At 36.2% G+C, this 18,494-nt stretch overlaps 1 long non-coding RNA gene across 3 annotated transcripts in view; it reads right to left on the bottom strand.

Annotated features, from left to right (window-relative positions):
- Nucleotides 1-1,233: 1,233 nt before the first annotated feature.
- Nucleotides 1,234-18,494, bottom strand: part of LOC121665118 — a 28,340-nt gene continuing 11,079 nt past the window's right edge. The window contains exons 2-6 of one of the 3 annotated variants that reach the window (XR_006016231.1): nucleotides 4,917-5,071; nucleotides 3,461-3,540; nucleotides 3,158-3,205; nucleotides 2,556-2,722; nucleotides 1,234-1,307 (exon numbers count right to left, since the gene is read on the bottom strand). This is a non-coding gene — a long non-coding RNA (uncharacterized LOC121665118). The remainder of the gene's footprint in view (nucleotides 1,308-2,555; nucleotides 2,723-3,157; nucleotides 3,206-3,460; nucleotides 3,541-4,916; nucleotides 5,072-18,494) is intronic. The other 2 variants (XR_006016230.1, XR_006016232.1) reach the window with 2 other exon arrangements.

Genomic DNA, 18,494 nt, shown 5'->3' with positions numbered 1-18,494 from the left:
AGTTACTATAGCAGATGCTACTTAAAACTTATGAAATCTTTACTTTTGAGTTGATATGCCTAATTGAAGTTAAAAACTATTGCACAGAGTGTTATAAAAGACAACAATAACCATTTTATTTGTTGAAATATTGACATTAAGAACAATAAAGGAAATCCATCAAGTACACAAAATGTTTAATCACTTAAAAAGAAAAAAAAGACAACAATAATTTTTTAAAAAGGCTCTCTTTATACCCTATAGATAGAATTTTGAAAAACTATACTAGAGTTTTCCATGCACAGAGAAAAATGCAGAAATTTAATGACAAATTTAAAAGGCATCACTAAAAAGCAACTCAATAAATTATTTTCTGTCTGTTTCCTGAGAAAAGCCTCACAGGGTAATAACTCTCATCTATCTGGGAGGCAGAGAGCCTGTAGGCTGAAATTACCTACAAGATGATATGAACTATTGTGTTTTTTACTCCAGAAAAATGGCACTTCCATCTAAAAAGACGGTATTGAGAAATTCATAAAATATAAACTTCATCATTAGTAATCTTAATGAGTGCTGAGCTTTTTTTCTGAGCTGTAGCCAAAGTCAAATTGAATTTCCAGACAAACCATTTCTACCAAGTCAGTATTGAATGAAAAACCATGCTGCCAGGACGGCAGAGCAATATGGAGGTAATTAGCCTTCACAAAGAGGGGTCCTAATAATGCTTACTCATTATTCTAGGAAGTGAACAATTAGATGTGTATGACCTGATATGAGTACACACGACACAGCTTTCCACATGAAAGACACTCCTCTGATGAAGAAATCCCATCCATCTTGTAGAAGACTTCAAGCAGTGAAAAGCCTGGATATCTTTGTCCTGTCCTTGACACCAACTATTGTTTCCTTGTTTATAAAGGAAACAATATTTATATTTTATTTGTAAAGGCCAATACCTCTTGTACAAGAGGAGGGAAAATGCCACTCTTCCCTTTCTCCCTCTACACACCTCTCACACCCTGTTACCTACTCTTTATTCAAATAAGCTGTAACAACCAGGGTCCTCAGTAGAGGTATTTATCTGCACTACACTGTGCAAGGAAGGCGTATTTTTGTAAGCTACAAAATCATGCTTACAGATACCTTACCAATAACCTTGCAAGTTTGTCAGACCTGTCAACTTGTACCATCACCATAAGAAAGTGGAAGAAAAGAGTAGACTTTAAGGAAGGAAGCTTAAGAACTCTTTACTTGCCTTTAATAATCAGAGAAGCTGGAGGCCTTAGGACTTGCTAAGAAAATGCTGTTCTAGATGATTTACAGAAATACTGCAAATAAAAAAAAAAATCTCTAAGTTTGCTTCAAAACACAGTCCTGAAATTCAGCTTTCAAACTGGCAGCAGTTGTATTAGATGTCATCTCATCATCTCTTAAAAAAAAAAAAAAAGGCCAAGTGTTCAATATTTGGGACCAATTGTAATCAAAAGCTTGATCCATGTTTTGAAGTTTGTGATCAATATGGAATCACTTTAGTGTGCCACAGCTTCAGTAGGCATTTGGCAACTTCACAACAGTCTTAAAAAACAAAAAAAATTAGATATGCAACTTTGAGTCCAATGGTCAGAAAAGAGTTGTTTGAAGTAAACAAATAGATGTGGTTTTTGCCTGTAAGCCAGAATTTTGTTATTACATAGTCAGAGACAACCTGGCACAGACATTCCATTTAAAACTTCAAATCATGTATATTTTTATCCTATTATGTTCTTATTTTCATGTCTCATTCTGCTTTCAATAACCAAACTCTTAGTCTTTAATCAAGCTTCTGGAAATCAATGTCTAGCAAAATGATTTTTTGTTTTAAAACAGATGTATGCAAAAATGTTAAATCTTCCTTCTGGCACTTTATTCAACAAATATTAAAGAATATCACAGCTTTCTTCATGCCTTCTCTATTTTTTCTCAGCAAAAGCAAGCTATGCTAGACTGACAAATTATAGATAGTGCCTTTATAAGTGATCTACTGTAGGAAGCATAAAAATACAATTAGGATAAATCATTTGAACACATTCCTTCATCTAAGAATGATAAGCTGCAATATCTCTCCATCTGTCCTGTTGACATCTATATCTTTCACACACTTGTATCTGAAAATTATTTCTTTCAAGATTAATCTGACTACATTACGCATTGTTTAAACACAAACCTTTAAACTTGATTCTGTGCTTCAAAGTATAAAATCAATGTTGTCCTTCAGAATTATTCAGACATTGAGAGGGAGTTTCATCTATGAGCAGATGAATCTTCCCATTAGAATTTCTGAATATTTGTTTTCCATCAAGCTGGCCTCTTAACCACCTCTCAGTTTTCTGTTGATTGCAGCATTATGCCACATTTCACAAGTAATTTATTTTATTCTGTCAATATTTACCTGTGAGACCGTTCAAGCTTTCCAGTATTTACTCAAGATCTTAACTTTTCTGGGAACAGAGACACAATGTTTACTATCTCAAAATCTTTGAAATAGGTTACTAATCAAAATAAACATATGCTAAAAAAAATGAAAGAGTAATATTTACCTTTTCTGTCAAAATGAACACAAGACTTCTCTCACGTAAGCTTATTTCAAAGGGTTATGTGCACTTTCAGAGTTCCAAAAAGGGGTAGTGACTTAATAGTAGTAACAGGAGCCAACTGGGAAACCATGTCCTTGTTTCCAATGGAAAATATTTGTCTTATTTGTTTTCTGGAAGAGAGTAAATATTTTAAATGAAAGGCAGATTTCCCAAAGAAAAAAAAGATAATAAAATGTGGAAGAAATGTAAAATATGTAGGAAACCAGAAAAAGTATGGATTGGCAATGACTGGTATTTAACAGTGAATTATTTGGTGGGATGAAGGACAACACTGAAAAGAAAAACATCTGCCTGAAGAGACTTCTCTATCACAGCTCCTGAAGGGTGGGAATTGGGATGGATCTGAATATTTTCGTCTGTATTTTTTGCATAAGACATGCACCATGTTGATGTCAGTGATACTTGCTGATAAACCTATGCTAGGAGCACTGTCAATACAGATGAAAATGAAAATATTCCATAGGAAAAATTAAGGGGACTTGATATTTAATTACATTTTTGTTAATGTTATAAATGCCCACAAGTTTGAGGTAACTGAGAATGACCTGGATATGGCAGGCAATTTCCAACCACAAGTCAGTATTATGATCAACCTGTGAAAAAAGATAGATGTTATTCTGAGTTGCTTCCAAAGACTCAGTCATGAAGTTCAACATGTGATGTGCATTCAAATTATTACATACAATGAGATCATATAAATTCAAATTATTGAATTAATTGAAATTTAAAAATACGAGACCTATTAAAAGCCACAAAACCTCTCATAATTTGTGTGGCCAAATGATGAGAAATAAAAACTTCCAAATGTAGAGTGAGGAGCTAATATATTGAAGATACTATTTCCATACCTGTTCCCAGAAAAATTTTGGAAACACTTTTGAGGCAAAAATTCAAGTTACAGTTCAGGCCATCACTGAGCAGGATTAAGCTGAAAAAGAAAAAAGAATCACAAGCAAATCAAAGCTGAATTTTTCTGGGGGAATTTTTTATTTATTGTCTGCTGGGGGTTGTTGTTTGAAAGCAGAGACTGTAGGAAACATGAAGTGCAAGTTTTCAGTAGGCAGCTAAGAAACCACTTCCTGAGACCTGTTACTATACAGAACATTATATGTTGGAATTTTATTGTTGCCCACAGTATTGCAAAATTACATTCCCTGGAACATATTAATTTATTTGGAGTTATATGAGGAAAGAAAACTAAGGTATTGCGTGTTTTTTGAACAATGGTATATTATAGAAATTTGTTGCCTTTGGGAAACATTCTGTCAGAAATTCTTCTAATATTCAATAACATCAGGTGGGGAACAAAACCTTTGAGGCAGGAATGGGTCTGAGCTCAGAGCTACACTGTGAAAATCACAAAACTGGATTTCACTGTGTAATGGCTTCCCTGAGCCATTGTAATACAGAGTTTCCCAGATGTCATCTATTCCAACACAGGGTCTCTATTCCCACCATTTTAAAATAAGCAAAGGAAACTCATTAAAGCAATATCAATTTGATTTTAAGCATTTGATTCATCTTTTTTAGAAGAATATCATGTGGAAAAATTTGTGCAACAGATTTGAATTTTGCAATTGGCCCAATTCCAACATAAAGAAAGTCTGGACATCTAATGTCATCCCAGAATAGGTAGGATGTATCTTGGATATCAAGGAAGATATGAGACAACACTTCCTCCAGTTGTTACACGCTAATCCAGTTTGTATTCTTGGGCTCCTTTCCTTCACTACCCTCATTTCACCATAATAACTAAAATCTGTGACTCTCTGACAAACATTAAGCAATAGTTCAGACAAATCCTCCATTTTCACTTGTTTCTCTGTAGTGCTTGAATCCCCAAGTCTACCTCAGTCTTAAGCATAGTCCTGTGCGATTTCCGACTGTGTACTGGTGCAAAAAAAACCCCAAAAGTGTCAATGAAGTTTTAGTGGCAGTCCTTAGCTTTGAAGACGTTTTTCTGAAACTACAAGTAATTCCAAATACACCTGCATACAAATTGTTTATTGATTTCTCTAGTACTCCCATGCAATTTTTCACACAGTTGGAGTTAATGAACTTATTTCCAAGGAATCCAAACCTATATTCAACATATGAGACCCAACAAATAAGTCTTTTTCTTGCCTTTCACATTTCTATTTTTTTATGTGTCTAGAAACAGTCTTTCCAAAATATTTTCTTTTGCCATAGTCTGATCAACAGAAACCAAGGTAGTAAGTAAAGTTTATGATTTTTCAATGAGCTGAATCCACTCCAAACTAGTTTTTCAGGTGTATGAGACTAGGAGAGATGTTCAGATCTTACCCTGTAATATCTCACTGTAACAAAGCAGCATTCAAATGTAATTTTGTCAGCTTCTGATCATCCAGATCTGGCCTAATCACAACAAATTAGAGCTCCTACTGGAGCTGGAGTTTGTTTGCTCCAGTAGGCAGTGATTCCATGGGTCATGTTCATGTCTGAAAACATTTGTGAGAAGCATTGTAACCAGCTGAAATAAGCTTTATAGATAATCTAAAAAAAATTATTTCATCCTAGTAATATGACAAGATGTTACACCATTCCACTTGTAAAGAAACTCTGTAATAAATGACCTGTGATTCACTAGAGAACCTGAAGTTCAGATAACTGATTCAAATGTTATTTTGAAGTCTTATTTGACCTATTGCATTGGACTGGAGAATGGAAACCCTGGCCTGCACCTGCTCCTTTCTTCTGAAGGGAATATTTCCTTTGCCCCTTAGTATATGTGACAATATGAAAGTTACATTGATATTAACTCTGTTGGTGTTAAACCTCAAACTTTAATTTAGGCAAGCCAGCCTGTGACTGATGACTGGTGAACCCACTTCCATACATACTCTGAATGGCGGTTTAATTGTGTTTCATTAGATTGAATACATAAATCAAAGCCCCTAGGATTGGAAAAATTTTATTGAATAACCTACTTCATGCCCAGGTATTCTGTAAGATAGGACTGATTTCAATTAGTATCTGCAATAAAGGAAAAACTGTGAGCAAACCGACAAGGATGCAAAATCAACTATAAGGATATCTTCAAAATATTTCTCCTGATATTTTCCTAGCAAATGTTTTGTATAAACAAACAAAAGAGAAAAAAATGGTTATTTAAGTTTGTGATTTTCTGGGTCTGAAGCCATCTCTACTTCTGGTCATAGCACAGACTGAATGAGAGCCTCCTTGCTTTATTTAGGTGACAGATTACTACAGTAACAAATGTGAAAACTGACCAAAAACGTCTGGAGATGGCAGAGGCTGATGGAGCTGGAGCACATGCTCTTGTTTCCGTTTGTTACAAAGTACATTAAAAGTCAATGGAGGAGAGAAAAGGTGGAGAGCATCATCCAACGTGTTGAAACACATCACATCTCCTACAAAAAGGTTGTCTGTCTCAACACCCTTCAGCATTTCCATTTCTCACGACTATATATGTCCTTACCTGTTTCCTTATCTGTATGCAGTCAAAAAATTGACTGGTTTCTTTTATGCTGAGTCTCTTTTAAACCAGTTCTTCTGCTCACACTCCTAGGAAAAGCTCTCAAAACCTCACTTTACAAAGATTAGACAGAGTCTTTTGTGTATTCCAGATTTTTTGTCTGTTTCTCCATCATCTACACTCCCTCCTTTAAATGTGTGTGATTAGCCTTCAACAGTACCATTACCCTTACTTCTCTTGCAAGTAATCCTTCTCACTGGACATGGTCCTACTCTGAGGCTCAGACCCATGACTGATTGCCTGAAAAGCTGTCTTACACAACATGAAAATTAAAAACTCACATTTTCTCCTGCACTGTGTACCTCCTCCAATGTGGGGGGAAAAAAAACGGAGTGGCAAAATCAATAATGAATAGTTTTGCAATTTGTTCAGATGCAGAGAATTTCTCTCCCAGGACCAGGAACAGAACTCAAAAACCATTTTTTAATCAACATAATAAAGCTTGGCCTCATTATTCTGCCTCTATGAATTCAGTGCTTTTGGTATACTGGCATTGTTGCTGTTGGCACCTGCAGCTTAAGAGGCTGAATTATAAGACCAGCTATTTAAAAACATGAGAGGACACAGGATCTGTACTTTTTTCCTCAATAAATTCCTATATTTTCCATTTTTCAAATGTTTTTATGCTAATTATTCCTTGGCCAAAGCATTGAAACAACTTATTTTCTCCACTCCACAGTGGTTCCCCAAACAGAAAGCTGCAGTCCTGCTTGTTTTCATCATTTGGCCCTCTCTGGTTTATGGAATTTCAGTCTGTAAGGAAACTGCAGTCACATAAAAGTCAAAGTTATTACTCTCTATCAAAAAAAAAAAAAATTCAAAGGCAATTATGCTATTTTTGCTGTTAATGATCTTAATTCAAGGTTTTCATCAATGCTATTATACTGTAGATACAAAATTCTTCCTATGGGCTCTCCAGTGGCTTTTTTGGAAGATAAATTTGTAAAGACTCCGGGGATAAACTTTGCCTCAAAATTACAGTCAAAACTAAATAAAAGTAATTAGCAACCTTTTACTGTCTGTTAGGTCTTCACATATTCTGACTTGAGCCACAAGAGATGGCCAAGTCTATTTGTCATTATCATTTTGTCTGAGTGTGTCTGTGGTTCTCCCAGTCTCCAGATTAATGCATTGTGTTTGTCAAGTATTAGCTGTCCTTGGTGGATTTCAATGCCCTCGTCTTAGAATTCAGTTAATTAGCTCAGGGTGCAGGGGATAGGGAAACAAAAAAAGAAAAAACTAACAAATGGGGGAAAAAAAATGAAATAAAAAAACCCAACCAAAAAAACCTTGTGAGAACCTTAAGTGTTGGAATTGTAAAAAGATGAGAGGCCCGGCGACTCCAGCGGGGAGAGTTACTTGCAGACCAGCCAATATGGTTGATAAGAGCAAAACCCCGTTTATCAGCAATCCAGAGGCACTTATATAGTATACCAGCTTGTTAACTCTTAAGTGGCTTAAAACTTATTAAAGCAAATTTCTACTTCTACATAATTGGACTTACATTGGCAAGCTTCTACAGTTATGTTATGATTAAAAGAATTCAAAGTTTATCTTCCTTCTCTCTCGGTCTTATCTACACAGCTGTACCTTCTCAAAACTCCCTTCTTGTTCCCAGCTTGGTTCTCACAGAGATTTTTCTCATGGAGAGTTTTTCTCACACACAGGCCTTCTGCTTGCAGGCTCTTGCTACAGTTCTTTTATTGATCCCATAATTCTATGAATGATCCATGTCCCTGATCCTTTAATAATTCCCAACACTTAAGAACCCTGTATTTTATAGCATCCTTTATATATAGAGAGAGAGAATATACTATATATATATAGTTCATACATATTTTCCATTTTCAGTTATGTTCCTGATTCTGTCTTCACACCGTAATTTTCCTGTAAACAAAGTATTGCCAGTAGAGTGAATATTCTCAATTGTTACTAAAAGAGTGAGTTGTATGCTTGAATAGTGTTTTGGGAGTAAGAATCAATATTTAAAGTCAAAAAGTTGTCTGGTTTTTAAATTCTGGTTTTGGTTTTATGCTGCCATACATGTAAGAGGATTTTCACTATGATTACATTATCCCAGAGAAAAACAGGATGTGAACTGGACCACATGAATTTCAGAGCAGACAGACACAACCATGTGATACCCTACACAACTGTGACCCAGTTATTAGGTGGAGGAATGAACTTTGTGTTTGTGGAGCCCCAGAATTTTCCAGATACTGCATTTATGAAAAAGTTGGACCTTTTATTATGATCTTTTGAAAAGGGTAAGAGGACAATTTACCACCATTTACTCCTCTACTATGGAAACTATGAAAACTGGGACACACAAAAAGTTAAATATTCCTAAACATAGCATATAATTACAAAGGCACCTGAAGGGAGCATGACATTTTCTATGAAGCTTCTCAATAATTCATTATATTCTTCAAAACTTGTTGCAGAACTGTGAGGTTTCAATGCAGAAGTTGATTACCTCATTAAAGAAAAATGAGGATTTCACTAGAACTCCCCATTCAAAACCTTATATAAGGTTATATATAAGGGATAACTTTAAAAGTAAATCAAACTTCCAATTTATATCAAGTTGATCAGGGCCATGTCCAAGCAAGTTTAAGCATCCCCAGTGGATGAAGGTTGTACAATCTCTCTGGTCACCTGCTCCAGTGATTGTCCTATCTCATTGCCAAAATATTTTTTCTTGAACACATCAGAAATTTCCTTTCCTGCAAATGATGATTAAGAGACTGAAATTCCTGCATGTCCTAGTTTCAAAAATCCTTCAGGGCTCTCTGCTCTACTGCTGCTAAACCTGTGATAACAGTTGAGAAAGGTTTTAATAAAAATAGAGAGAAAAGAGGCAGAGAACTGGTTTGAGGGCACAGATGATAATTGCATGTTTCCTCATTTGCTCCCTGGTGGGACCATACACACACAATTGGGTAGCTACCAACAAGAGAGATGTGAGTAGAAATTGGCGTTTCAAATGTTGACTGTTTAACTCCAGAGAGTTTATGTTATCTATTTACCACGGGTTTTTTTGAAGTCCAGCAGACTGTGGAACCCAGAAGAAGACAAAGGTTCTGAGATGCCCCTCTAATCCCCCTAAGTTTTTAGCCTGGTGAAGTAATTCTTTGACGTGTAGTGAAAGAGCTTGTTGCTGTGACACTGATTGCACAGATTAGTGTACAACCACTGATGCAGCAGCATAGATCAGTGAGACTTAGACCTTGGCTCCTGATGTCCAGCCACAGTAATCAAGTCCCAAGAAATTCAGGAATATGCCTAGCAAACATGCAAGCTAACACACATTCAAAGTTTCAGATTTTAAGTGAGTAGAAAATAAAGACATATTGTCTACAGCCTAGATCAAAAGATCACCGGTTTTACACAGTCTCAAAGTATTTAGTGAGTTACATGTGCCTATATTAGATACACAGATAGACACAATACTGTAAGGAAATTAAAATTACATTAGTGTGCGTTGTACAGATTTATTGTATTTTAATTTTAACTAAATTTGAAAAGAAATTAAATAGAAATAATGAGAAACGTATTCCAACATTTGTCCCATTAGATACCTCGTAATTCTTATTCTGTGATTTTAATATTGACATATAATGAACAAAAGTTACTTCCCAATGTGGTTATCTAATACCACTACACCCTCAACAACGCCCTTAAAGTAATTGAGGCTCGTGAAAATTATGTATCTAGTTCTATTTCTTGTGTCAGAATAAGAAACACTCCAGAACTTTCAAAATACGGAGTAAAGCATGCTACATTATTCACAAATATTTCTTTCAAGCCACCAGCTCAATTTATGCCAATTTATATCATACAGCCATTTCAAAACTGTGCAAGTCTCCCCCCAGTGACACTCCAGTCCCAGAAGGGAGAAAGGCTTGAAGAGCAAACATTTAAAGCTGAGCTGAGTTTATGCTTCACAGGAGCACAGGGCTTAGAAAACAGTATGAAACTCTGGCAACAGATCTGTTTGCCTATGAAAACATGACTGAATCTTTTGAATTACTGAAGAATAACAACATGGTAAATCACTGCCTGTAGGCAGTACTTTATTGACCTGTGGAGCAGGAGATGGTGTGACTGTGCTGTTCAGCCTTAGAGTGGGCTGTGACAGATGGGGGCTGTGGAGAAATTAAACCAAATGATGGTTTGGTGCCTGAGCTCTGAGTGCTGAGATGAGCACATCAGAGTAACTTTCACATTAGCTGAGGAGAGTGCAATAGATCTCAGCATTGCACCCAGTGATGCTTTTCACCTTTTAAATTTTATCCCATGAACTACTTTGGCTTCTAATGAGAATTTCTTTTTTCCTCAAACAACATAGTACGATCTGTTCCTGCAAGTCATATTGAAAAATCTGTTCATAGGAATTGTTCCACAGCAAAAGCAGAATGTTCATGAAAGCCCCAGCCACAGTGAGGTGTTCTGTTTCACAGGAAGTCCCATTAAATTTCATTTTTGATACAAAGAAAAAGTGTAAATATAAAGATTTATAGCTGGGCAATAAAGAGAATAGAAAGACACATAAATGTAGCAATAGACAAATATGTATCTGACTAAATTATGGTGTTATATTCTTGCCACATTAAAAATATTGCAAGTATTTTATGCTGAAAACTCAGGTGATCCTTTGAGAAAAGTAATGCTAACATTCAGAGGAACTCCTGCTTTGGTGATGGATACTCACTGAGAATTCAGAACATCCAGGAAGATGTCAATGAACTATTCCAGCTTAAAAACAGCAGCACTGGTTTATTGACTGGTTCTGTGTAAGAGGCCTCCCAACAACCAGGTTGGCTGCAAGTCCTACCAAAACAGCCAGACTTACTGACTCTGACTGGAGTTTCCAGGAGTTAATATAATTGCTTGTAGAAAATCCAGACTGCCAGTCTTTTCCACACCCATACGAGTACCTGGGTACTACTTTCACCTAGCTACAGATATGATGCTCCTCAGAAAAAAACACTCAGGCAACTAATCTGTTGAAGTTGAAGGAAGAATTCTGCATCTTCCTGCTAGAAAACACCTGCTACTGGTCACCTCACAGGACTCAGAGTAATCCCTCAGTGTCAAGTTTAGCTTCATAATTAAAGAAAGAAACCTATTTCCGTGATTCTAAAGCTCTGGTATTTAGTATGATAAACTAATATTCTTTTCTGGCAAGTGTTCTTCATTTTTAATCATATAACAAAACAGTAGTTTGTTTCAACAATAGGAAGGCTAGATATGACAAGCTGTTGTTCTAAAAATGAGTCACTGTCCTATTATTCTGGTTCTGAGGCCTGAGGACAAAAATATACCATTCATTCTCTATAGATATCCCAATACTCTTCCCAGAAGTATCAAACCAGATAAGACTTCTTTTCTTTGTCAAAATACTTTGGGAAGATGTCTTCTAGTGACTTTTTTATGACCTACTTTTTTTTCCCTCTGAGGCCATGAAGAGGAAGAATGAGCACACTGTTTAAAGTGTTGGCCAAGCAGTCTAGAGTGGGCTCCAGCATCACTTGAATGCCTACACATTGCACCAGTGTGCAGGTAAAGGTGTGGAAGAAAAATTTCCTCCAACAACCCCACTCTAGGTGCTACTGTTGGACTCTGGACATTTTGCATATCTGGAAAAGAGCAAACCAAACTGAAATGATGACACCTTGAATGATGGGTTCTTGGTTTCAGTTCTATAACAGTATAATAGCCTGAAAGGAAAAAGCCTTCATTTTTAACCATGGAGTGGTTTGTGTATTTGACTTTCAAACTCTTTTTTATTTACCAGGTTTCCATTTTAACTATTTTCTATCCACAGTTGATTGCTGAGCAATTGTTCTCTGGGGCATACGGATAAGAAGGGTTTGGTTTCCCATACAGCTCCATAGTGGTGTTGATAACTTGCAGCCTGTGGAACAGCTATGGGCACTACAAAGAACATTCAAACAAAGCTTTGCTTTCCTTGCTTTTCAACTTGCTCTGAGTAAAATCCAACTATAAGTAATGCCAGAAAACACAACTGTGGCAAATGCTATTTTGGAAAATAATTTGTAATGCTACTAGAGAATATCACTATGAGAGAAAAACATTGGAAGTCTGAAGAACTGTCATCACCCAGCTGCCTATTCGGGCATCTCCAGCATCACAACTTCTCCATGAAATGCTATTTGAGAGCTATTGTAAAGAAAATGAGAATATCTGCAAAATACTTCACTGTAGAGCATATGAAAAGTTTCAGAGGACCATTCATTTGCTGCACAGATAGAATGAGCAAGGAAGCAAATTACTTTTAATCAAAACCACACTAAAATATCCTATAACAAAAGACTAGGGAAAAAAAGGTAATCTAAGTGCAGACAGAGAGATCCTACACTAAAAGACTGATGTCTGTATTTTACCAATCTTTACCTTTTTATCTTCGTTTTGGAGATAGAAAATCATTCATTTGATTTGAAAAGTGATTTAAAAGGGCTCTAGTTATCAAGTTACAGCTTGCTAGAAACATATGTAGCTGGGTGGTGATAAATTTGTCAGGTTCAAATAGCCCTGTTTATCTAGACACAGACATTGAATTCAGAGTTGCAAGCCAGACAGTGCAGATTTAACAACCTTTGCTTGGCAGCAATCTACTCTTTGTACTCAGGAGGCTGATTAAATTGGAGTGGTCAGCCTGCAAGACTAATAAGACTCAAAAACACAGTCCTGTGTCTAGGCTTCATCAAGGGCAACAGTATTTGTTCCTCACTTTTGCATTTTTATTTTACAGAAAAGCTTGTTTAAATTCTGGATTAATAAATTAATAAATAAAAGGACATTTCAATTGCTATTGAAAACTGCTCTATTTCACTGCAACATCATCTGTAATTATGGAAGAATAAAATAACAAAAAGTATAGCCATATCTTTATTTTCTCAACATCCACTGATGTAAAAGTGACAATTTCTCATTAACTAGTATCAATACTGATCTCTATTTTTGTAAGAATAATAATAAAATGACCTATTCTAAATTCCCCTTTTTAGAATACTTCAAAATTGCAGCATGAAATACTTTCTTCTACTCAAATTCTAAGCTATTTTTGGTTGTATAATAATGAGTGAGAAAATGTAAAAGGCAGAAGCTTCGCTTCCCTTGAAAATACATAAACTTCACAACCACCACCATCCTTTTTAGATATTCATGCTACGAACCCATAGTTGAACATTAATCTATGATTAATGAAAAAAATATTAATAGGGTTATATAATTCTGAAGAACACCTCGTTTCTGTTGCTTTGCTGAAGAGATGTTTATTTGCATAACTGGATGTTTAGGAACAAGGAGTGTAAGTGCAGCTGGGTTTGGGTCTGCTCGGAGGCCCATTCAGCCTGGTAACGTGTCTTCAGCATGGCCATAGTTACAGTAAAGAAATGACATCCTGTGGTTCTCACACAACAAAAACCAAAGGTTTAAAATAATCTTTGCATGAATATAATTCCAATAGGACCACAAAATTAATGTGGACTTGAAAGGATGATTCAGCACTGTCATCTTCAGAATTTGCAACCACTCTGCAGCTAAAAGGAGGAAACTGCAGATATTCATGTGAGTATTCCTTAATCCCGTGCAGATTGTGAAATTCAGTCTTGACAGATTTCTTAATTTTTAGCTTTTAATTTCTTAATTTAAAACAAGCCAAAAAAAGAACAAATAAAGATATCGGTAACTTACCTCTCCCTATAAAATACTTCGCAATATCTTGTTTGCATTTAGAATGAAAATATGTTATCAATAACATGATTCCATTGAAGATGTTGGTTTGCCAGAAATGAGTTTAGCTAATACTTTTAACAAGTCATTTATGGTATTAATTAAGTAATTTAAGTATTTTAAAAACCTGGTTTTAATATATTGCAGTTTATCTTTGTCTCATGAAAAAGTTAGCTATTAGGCAAAACAATTATTTTACTTTCTTTGAAGGGAAAACTGAGAACAAAAGATGGTAAATTGCTGATCATCACGGATACATGCTCCCTTGACAATACTTTTATGGTACTCCCTTTGAGGAAAAAGTGTAAATTTTCTGATAAGATGCTTTTCTTTGGTGGAAAAGAAGGCAAAATTTTAACATCTCCCTAAGCCTCAAGAAACCAAGAATAAATTATTTTTCACAACATGGTGAGTGGAAAAACTCTGAGATGTATGGAGAGGATTTTTCAATGATTTTTCAATCATTTGACTTTTTTTTTAGATTAAAAATTCCAGTGGTATGCAATTACCATACTAATAGAGCTAAGTATTGCTGCTTTTGGGTAAGGTCAATCTAGATGTTCTAGAAACAGAAACACTCCCTATGAAGAGTTCTAGATTTTCCTAGACTATAATATTTTATATTTTAAAAGGTGATTTTATGTTAAAATAATTGGACATGAGAGAAGGCAAATTTTCCAGCAGGAAAAGAAAATTCCAAAGACAAAAAAGTAAGCACAGCCATGTCCCATCCAACAGCAAGTAGTTATGGACTACTTTGCTTCTTGCTAAAGAATAATGTTGGTTTTAGCACATGACAGTTTCCTTTGCAATCTTTTCAGGACAAGAGGATTATTTATTTCTAGTGTAAATCATCCAACTGAAAAAGTAGAACCTGTTGGTGATGAGCAAACAGCACTGTGTTTGGGCATGATTAATGCCATGAATCCCTCCTTATTTTATTCATAAAAGGGGAAAAAATAGATGTATGAAAGACAAGAGAAGGTACAACACACTCTAAAGTGAATTTTTAAATGTAGGTCTCGTGCTGCCTTGAGCCAAGGATGAGTTCTGCAATGTGTTTTTACACACACTGACTTAGCTAATTCCAGGACTTTTGCTGTTTCCAATCCTGGAAATACGAATCCCAGCATGCATGGCATGGGTAACTGTGACATTCAAATGGATTTACACAGGCCACCTTATCTGCTTTACCAGCTGTGTATGGTCTTTTACATCACAGTGCATTCCAAGGCAAGCAAACTTCACTTCTATCATAATTGGTGTAGAAAAGAAAGTGTACATGGGGAGCATCTGTGCAAGGTGAATAAGACATGAATGGGGCCAAGTCTGAAATCGTCCCAGAATGTGGCTCTCTGATTTTCTGTATCTAAGGCTAACCCTCCTCAAGACTCACTGAAACCCTTAAAGTTTCCATTATTGTTTATTTCACTCTGTGGAAGACTAACATCAAGGAGCATTATCAAAAGTATTAATTAATAAATCAGAGTGGAAGACAATAAAAACCACAGAGAAAATCAAATTGCAGAATATTAAAAAGAGCTTGGCAATGTGGTAAACAAATGTCACTATCAATCACTTTACATGAGGGACATTGCATCTGACTGTTCTCACCCTGGACTAATGGTGTACTAGGAGGCAATCGTGGAAGCACTCCATCAGTCCACATGCAAGGTGATAAGGATGGACAATGACAGAGTGCACACAGTCACTGCACTGGGGGACAATGGATTAAAAAAAAGCTGGTTGAAGAATGGATCCCACTGATTTCCTTTTGCCTCAATCCAAGTAGGGTACACTGAGATTCAGTGAGCATGTGAAGCTCAGTGAAGTTCACTGGAGATTTTTACAGGTGTATAGAATGTCTGTCCCCATAATAAAGTTCTTGAGTTTTGTTTGTTAAGGCTTTGTGTTGTTTTGAATGGTGCAAAAAAGAATGTTTTGAAAGATTATTTATTTCTTTGTGGTTTCAAAATATGAAACAAATTCCTAAACAAGGTATTTTTAAAATAGTTTCTCCTTTGAAGATGTCAAGGTTTTTTGGTTTGATTTGGTTAAGAAATGAAAATCAATACCTTCAGAACTAGTAAGAAATGTCTAATTAGTTAACAGAAAGGCTAGCTTCAGAAGAGATGTAGTTTTGCTAGTGAAGCTAAGGGGGTCTAATGTCTTCCTTCACAGTTTTACTGACAGGAGCCAGCATGGTACAGTGCATGCTAGTTTCCTGATGTAGAAATGTTTGCACAACTGCACAGTTCTTCTCATATTTCCTGAAATCTCATGGATTTTCTAGTCCAAATTAGATGTGCTCACCACCTAGTGCAGTTAGGGTTGTCATTACTATTATTAACCTTAGGAACGGGTATTGTTCAAGAGAAACAAGAACTGCATCCTGGGGCTTTTCAGCACTGCAGTCCATTGCCCTGTCCCCAGGCGTGAAATGGTACTGATGGAAGTGGGGCTTCACAGCAAGTAGCTAATTCCTACTTGGCTCAGGACTTTTTTCCCCCTAAGTACTAAAATCTATGACTTGCAGAATGCAGAAATTGGCATGCAAGCAAAACTGATTTGGGATAAGTAGTGTGTAATCATTTCATCTGCAGAAGGAAAGTTAACTGTTATCTGGAATTAGTGCAATATCTGAAACCGACAGTCAATGTGCAGATCCACAGTTTAGTATTTCTACCTCTAGAACACACTAAGCCAGAGAAATCACACCTTAACAGTTCTGTCTCAAAAGATATCTTACTGTATTATAAACAAAGATCAATATATATTTGTGGATTTATTTCTTAGTCTTGCTGCATTTCACAGCATTATTTAACCAAAAGCATAAAACTAGAGACTGTCTAGCTTTAACCACCATTCAATAATCATACAAGTATTAAAGGCTACATCCTTACTCCCCTTCCCTGAGGATTGTATAAGTCTGTTCTGGTATTTGTTCCCAAAGATTGGCAAGCACAAGGATGGGTTCTTGGGAAAAGTAAGAATGGATTTAGGGTAAGCTTTTTAAACAGCTTTGAACAACTGCAGTCTATAAGGACTGAGACTCAAAAGGCACAGTATTATGCCTTCACATATCTTCACATTTTATGTAAAGATGTACTGGCCGGTGCTTGTCAATATTTTTTCAGCTGTTTATGGATTTATTTTTATCAGATAATAATAATAATAATAATAATAATTTATTATCAAGAAGTCCTCTGGAAGAGTCTATGTTGGCCTTAAAGTCACTACCAGCCTATGTTGGAAACGCTGGTTTGGTTGATAGATTAAACAAATCATGAATTTTCCTAGTTGCTGAAGTGCAGGGTAAATACTTTTACCTGATCATCTGTGCCTCATTGAAGTCACAGACATTAGTAATTTTTTTCATTAAGCTAAATTTAAGCATGATTTTTTTTCTCCCTACCTTCACATACTCCAAAGGAGCTAAAATTTAAGATGCCACGGACACACTCAAGCAACAAAAATGATTATTCACTGGTATTCTCATTCTGCAGCTGGCAAATGTGAACATATGAAATGTGTAGTTGCTGATAATGGTACTAATGGAACAGATGTCTCTTCATATTGAATCTGGCAAAAAGTAAAAAAAATGCTGGATTTTTTCATCTGCTTCTGTGTGATACATTTGATGCCCCAGTGGACATGTTAAGTAGCAACACTTTTTGAAGATTCCTTGAGAATTGGCATCCTGACCACAGGAAAAATACATGATCTTGGAATGAAGAAAACTCTTGGCATTTACCACCTTAGCTTAATTTTCCCCTTCTAAGACGTAATTTATTCTAAGAATAAATCCCCAGCTTCAGCTAAACTGAACATATTCCCCATTTTCCCTCTGTGCCTTCACCCAAGTCTCCTGCCATCTTCCTTCACTTCCTCAAGTTCACAGGATACCATTTGATGAGCAGCTCTGTGGGACAGGCCCCTGGTTATCAGCACCTGTGCAAAGCCACGAGTCTTGCCTGCCCCAGTGAATTGGGTGGACCACACCCTGCAGTGCCAGAGCACTGATGCTGCACTGGGCACCAGCCAAGCCAACGTAGCAGCCCTTCTGGGCAGTGTACTCCATGTCTCCAAAGCTACATGGCAACAAAGGGCTTCTTTATGAATTTTCATATCAAATTCCATCAGAACTGAGAGCTGAGCATTCCTGTGGAACTCTGGCTCACTGGAAACATGGCTAAAAAGTGGCAGAAATAAGGTAATGATTTTTTAAATATATGTAAATATATCCTTTCCCCTCTGGTGAGACAAATCTGAGAGGTCTGTAAGGTTCTTTTATGCTCCTGGTGAAGTTCCAAAGACTGTAAATATGTCTTACTGGTTAGAATTACCAGCCAGAGAAAATTAAGAGTTTCTTATGGCAATGTTGTGGGCGTCGAGTAGGGAATATCCTCTTTAGGATTACTTGGAGGGGGCTGAAGCAAAGTTTTAGAAATTATGAAAAACTTGAGACTTGGTAACACGGAACACGTGAAAATACATGAAAAAAAGAAAGTGCTAAAATGAGAACCAGAAAGGAAGATAAGCAGATTTCAAGGACTGTCAGAGTGAAGGTAGCTTTTCCAAGGAGCCTCAGACTCACAGAGAAA

The sequence above is a fragment of the Corvus kubaryi genome, unplaced genomic scaffold (assembly GCF_017639235.1).
Source record: "Corvus kubaryi isolate FWS band 111438036 unplaced genomic scaffold, C.kubaryi_AGA036_p1.0 37312, whole genome shotgun sequence".
NCBI lineage: Eukaryota > Metazoa > Chordata > Aves > Passeriformes > Corvidae > Corvus > Corvus kubaryi.
This window is presented reverse-complemented; position numbering and strand designations above follow the sequence as displayed.